Source organism: Bombina bombina, chromosome 5 (genome assembly GCF_027579735.1).
Source record: "Bombina bombina isolate aBomBom1 chromosome 5, aBomBom1.pri, whole genome shotgun sequence".
Lineage (NCBI taxonomy): Eukaryota > Metazoa > Chordata > Amphibia > Anura > Bombinatoridae > Bombina > Bombina bombina.
In genome coordinates this window covers 638440043-638446042 of record NC_069503.1, presented here as the reverse complement: position 1 = coordinate 638446042, position 6000 = coordinate 638440043, and positions in this window count along the sequence as shown.

The window sequence follows — 6000 nt, the reverse complement described above, 5'->3', positions numbered from 1 at the left end:
TTAGAAGAGGTCAGACCTCTGATTAATGTCCCCCAATTGCCCCCATTTTTTTTTAAACTTCACTAAGCAGTTTTTAGGGGCTAAAGTTGAAAAGTGCCTTTACATTGTGTTCTATGGGGACTGTGTGTTCCCAGTAAATATATATGTATATGCTTACAGGGAGTGCAGAATTATTAGGCAAATGAGTATTTTGACCACATCATCCTCTTTATGCATGTTGTCTTACTCCAAGCTGTATAGGCTCGAAAGCCTACTACCAATTAAGCATATTAGGTGATGTGCATCTCTGTAATGAGAAGGGGTGTGGTCTAATGACATCAACACCCTATATCAGGTGTGCATAATTATTAGGCAACTTCCTTTCCTTTGGCAAAATGGGTCAAAAGAAGGACTTGACAGGCTCAGAAAAGTAAAAAATAGTGAGATATCTTGCAGAGGGATGCAGCACTCTTAAAATTGCAAAGCTTCTGAAGCGTGATCATCGAACAATCAAGCGTTTCATTCAAAATAGTCAACAGGGTCGCAAGAAGCGTGTGGAAAAACCAAGGCGCAAAATAACTTCCCATGAACTGAGAAAAGTCAAGCGTGCAGCTGCCAAGATGCCACTTGCCCCCAGTTTGGCCATATTTCAGAGCTGCAACATCACTGGAGTGCCCACAAGCACAAGGTGTGCAATACTCAGAGACATGGCCAAGGTAAGAAAGGCTGAAAGACGACCACCACTGAACAAGACACACAAGCTGAAACGTCAAGACTGGGCCAAGAAATATCTCAAGACTGATTTTTCTAAGGTTTTATGGACTGATGAAATGAGAGTGAGTCTTGATGGGCCCGTGGCTGGATTGGTAAAGGGCAGAGAGCTCCAGTCCGACTCAGACGCCAGCAAGGTGGAGGTGGAGTACTGGTTTTGGCTGGTATCATCAAAGATGAGCTTGTGGGGCCTTTTCGGGTTGAGGATGGAGTGAAGCTCAACTCCCAGTCCTACTGCCAGTTTCTGGAAGACACCTTCTTCAAGCAGTGGTACAGGAAGAAGTCTGCATCCTTCAAGAAAAACATGATTTTCATGCAGGACAATGCTCCATCACACGCGTCCAAGTACTCCACAGCGTGGCTGGCAAGAAAGGGTATAAAAGAAGAAAATCTAATGACATGGCCTCCTTGTTCACCTGATCTGAACCCCATTGAGAACCTGTGGTCCATCATCAAATGTGAGCTTTACAAGGAGGGAAAACCGTACACCTCTCTGAACAGTGTCTGGGAGGCTGTGGTTGCTGCTGCACGCAATGTTGATGGTGAACAGATCAAAACACTGACAGAATCCATGGATGACAGGCTTTTGAGTGTCCTTGCAAAGAAAGGTGGCTATATTGGTCACTGATTTGTTTTTGTTTTGTTTTTGAATGTCAGAAATGTATATTTGTGAATGTTGAGATGTTATATTGGTTTCACTGGTAAAAATAAATAATTGAAATGGGTATATATTTGTTTTTTGTTAAGTTGCCTAATAATTATGCACAGTAATAGTCACCTGCACACACAGATATCCCCCTAAAATAGCTATAACTAAAAACAAACTAAAAACTACTTCCAAAACTATTCAGCTTTGATATTAATGAGTTTTTTGGGTTCATTGAGAACATGGTTGTTCAATAATAAAATTAATCCTCAAAAATACAACTTGCCTAATAATTCTGCACTCCCTGTATATACATATATATTTATGTGTTAATATGTGTATATACACTTATTAACACATAAATATATATTCATATACATATATATTTATATTTGCTGCACATTGGCTGCGCTAGTTCTCATGCCGTGTCTAATGGCATGAGAACAAGGTTCCCGTTGGAGCCTATGGAAGCGTGCTCTTGCACCTCATTTGTAATACTATATGTCGGTATGATGGGCATACATTTTCTATTGCTATATTGTCACTTTTGAACATTCACAAGTATTCTTTTTTTAAGAATATCTATTGTTTCAATTTTGGTGCGATCTGAAAACAAGATAGGGACTATAGGTTTCTATTGAAAGGTCTTATAATGTCTTCTTATACTAGATTTTAACAATACTTGAAACTATTCAAGTATGCCCATCATGCCAAAATACAGATGGCATTCATATGGTTAATCAGTGATAAGAATAGATTTGGATTATGATAGGTTAATGTCACACATGGAAATAAGTATTTCCCGTCCACAGTGACCAAAGAGGTTAATCGAGTAAACCTTTACTGCATACTGTATCTGTAAGAGGTTTGCATGGTTTATTGTATCAGTCAGTTTTGGGGGACCTCACAGTTTCTATTTAGAGAACAAATACAAAGGAGTCCATTTTGTATTGTGATCACCCAAGAAACTTGATAACCAATTCTGGAGGAAAGTAAAAAGCCATTTCAGGAGCAAATCGCAGATTGATTATGATCTACCCATTTGTTATGATTCAGTTGAACTGCTGCAATAATAGTCTGAAGGGATTCATAGGTCCTTCACATACCTAGCATTTCTGTATGTGTAGAGCGATACATACAATATAGTAAAGTGCTCAATAAAATTAGCAGTTTAAAAATAATATTAAAAGAATGTAAAATTGTAATTAAAGTATGCATTAAAAATCATATTAATAGAATAAATAAAATTTTAGTGCAATGGGGATGCTTCCGGGTGGTGGCCATGATGGTTGTTTATTTCAGTGGCTGAAGAGTTGAGCATATTTATCCACTGCATATAGCTTAACTACGGCTCCATCTAGGATTAAAATGCACTTATACTAAAATGACAACATATGCTGAACAGTTTGATCTAAAATGCGATGCCACCTTCTGTCCTGAAGTACTGGAACGGTGAGGTATGCAGTGGAGGCCTAGAAGTGGGCCAGACCTCTACCTAGCCCCCCCCCCCCCCCCCCGGTTATCTGGGTATAGCAGCTTTGTAAGCTGTCCTTTCCCTTTCCCACCTAGCAGCACATAAGCCTTTGAAGATATATTCTCATACCCTTAACTACCCACATCACCAACAGCGCTATGGCACTAAAGTGGCAGCACCTCAAGGACACGGTGGTGAATTTACTAGAGGTGCATTACCAGAACTTATCTGATCTCATTACGGACAGCTTTGGGGCACTATCGCAGTTGTGCACAGCCGTTAGAGATAACCAGATACATACAACAGCTCCATCTAAACGAACACCTATTGAGTGGACCTCAACGCATCTCATACTAGTACCCAGGAAGGATGAAAAACCTTCCGCAACCACAGCTGATCTAGCGGGTGGAGGCTACTCGGCATCCCTGACACCGGACTCTGCAACTGCAGAGGGTAATGGATCTGGAACCCGGATTGATCAGAGTGACAGCTCTGGATTCAGACGACAGCCTTCTGTAGAACAACTCATATCATCTGAAGCCTGCGGTCCTGAAAAATGCTCAGAGAACCTTGAGAGGAAACACTGTGTTTCAAAACCGAAGCAGATGGACCCGGGGTCTCCTTGCAGGGCCGAGAATAGGCTCCTAAAGCAGCTGACACAACGCCCCGCTCAACTCTACTACGAAATACTGGACTGACATATATACCTTGCAGTATATACCTACAGTGGACTGTGAGACTACTCGCCCTAGGCTTCCTGGCAACACATTACCTCTAGACTCCCACCGCAATGACTGTAGGCTACAGGTGCTACTGGACACTACCATACTGGCAAAGTTCGGATCCTGGACTTGTAAGCAATGGGGTTGTACACTAACTTTGCAACAGAAAGCTGGCATTGGCTGATGTTAATTATAAGTATTATTACCTCCCTTTATTTTTTGGCTCCTAACAAGTCTTATTTTGTAACTCTCTATGTAAAAAACTGAATGACGATTCCTTATTCTGAGACCCTATGACGTTATGTAAGATGTAGCACTGTTTAATTGATTACTATAATACTTTAATAGCCTAATATTGTTTCCCTCTGAGGTTGTGCTTGAGTGTAGGGGGTCTATAAGCTGACTGCTAAAGCGCCTTGATAAACACGGATCTATTTTACAAAGGCCAAATTTTGAACATTATATCAGGACTAACTTCTCTATGGCTCCAATGATAAGCTGGAGCTGTTTTAAAAATATGGATATTTTCTGTGAGACTCAGGTATCAAAGCTCTGTCTTATTGGCGCTCTGTTTTAATATGTCATATTTCTTTGGTTTGGGTATTGCTCTAGTGGGAGGGCAATTTCTTAGTGCTGTCTGCTGCTAGACATGATCCATAATCTGCTTCCAATCATTTAAAATAGGAGTTGGTTGGATAATATAGTGTTATTCTTATGAAATAGTAAGCTAAGTTACTATATAATTTTACAATCATTTTGCTGCTATTATTTCAATTCCACTATAACACGTGGCCTTGCTGTATATTTGTGAGTTTATGAATGCTGAGATAAATAGTGAGTAATATGTTACTTAGCATGCACCAGGGCTCAATCTACATTTATTCTATAATTATTAATAGAGCCTAACTCCATTTATGTCTATAGGAAAAGAGTGTGCTATTGAGATTGTATACAATAACTCCTTATGTTTATATATATATATATATATGCTCCATTATACTCTGGTCCTGAGCCTTGATCATACACCATCAAACATTTCTGCTATGTTTATAACCTGCCCAGGAATTCTTGCTTCTTTATTGGAATAGCAATATGTTCCCTCTTCTGGGTCAAATATATACCTTCACTTATGTTTAACTGTACTACGGCAATACCCCATTAAGGTTTGCATTTCTCTTTGGGTAACTGCCTTAACACCTATATCTACTGCCCCATCTCTGCTCTGTCTGCGGCCGAGACGGTGGGATGTATTAGGTGAAATTATACTTGATGGACTGCCCCCTTTTATATTAGGGTGTTTGGCGTATTACTAAATAGCATTCCCTAGACAGAGAGGCTCCAAGGCATAACAAAGCACCAATATAGGACCCTCTCAAGGTACATTAGGGTGAGCGTAAATAACTGATGGTTATTAACTGATATACAAAAGGATCCCTGAGTCATAAGAAACATAGCTTAGTTTCCCATTCTACAGCAATAGAAAGTGAACATATACTCTTACTTTTCACTGAGGTCTCATAAAACAGACTCTGTGGCAATGTATCAGTACTCCTCTGAATTCTAATTGCACAGCTGGTAATAATACCTTGGTCACATAACACATCACAAAAATACCATAATTTATAAATTAGTCACCTGGAATCTGTCATGTCTCAAGGTGACTACAGATAGTCTGCAGTTTTGTTGTTTTTATATTGTTGAAGCATGTTATAACTATATCCTTGACACAATACTCTTACCCAAGCTACATGTAGTAACTTCAAGGCTACTGTTATCACCTAGTTTACCCTCTAGTCAATGATGTTATACTGCATCATGACCCAAGAGTGGTCCTCACGTTATATTACCCCTTTTGTTACGTCATATATATATATATATATATATATATATATATATACATAGGCCCAAGAGTGGCCGTTAGCTTAAAGGGGTCACCTTAAAATATAAACTGAGGTTTATCTTCTGTTGCAATATGTACAACATAGATGTGAATTTGAACCCTGGAATGGGAGGTACTGTATTGTATTGTATTGTTTTATTTTTGTTTCCTTTTTTTTTTCCTTGCATGTACCCATCATTTTCTATCTTGGATTGTTTGTAACTGTTTATCTGAAACCTCAATAAAAACGTGTTTTTTTAGTGAAATGCTGATTTAAATTAAACTAGAAACATTTTCTATTGTGATTCAGACAGAGAATGCAATTTTTACAAAGTTTCCAATTTACTTCTATTATCAGTTGCTTTGGTCCTATGGTATTCTTTGTTGAAGTGATGCCTAGGTAGAAGTCAGGAGCACTATGTCTATCTAGACATGTGTACTCTCCTGAGTTTACATCCCTGATTTTCAACAAACGATACAAAAAGAACAAAAGCATTTGATAACAGTAAATTGGAAAGTTGTTTAAAAT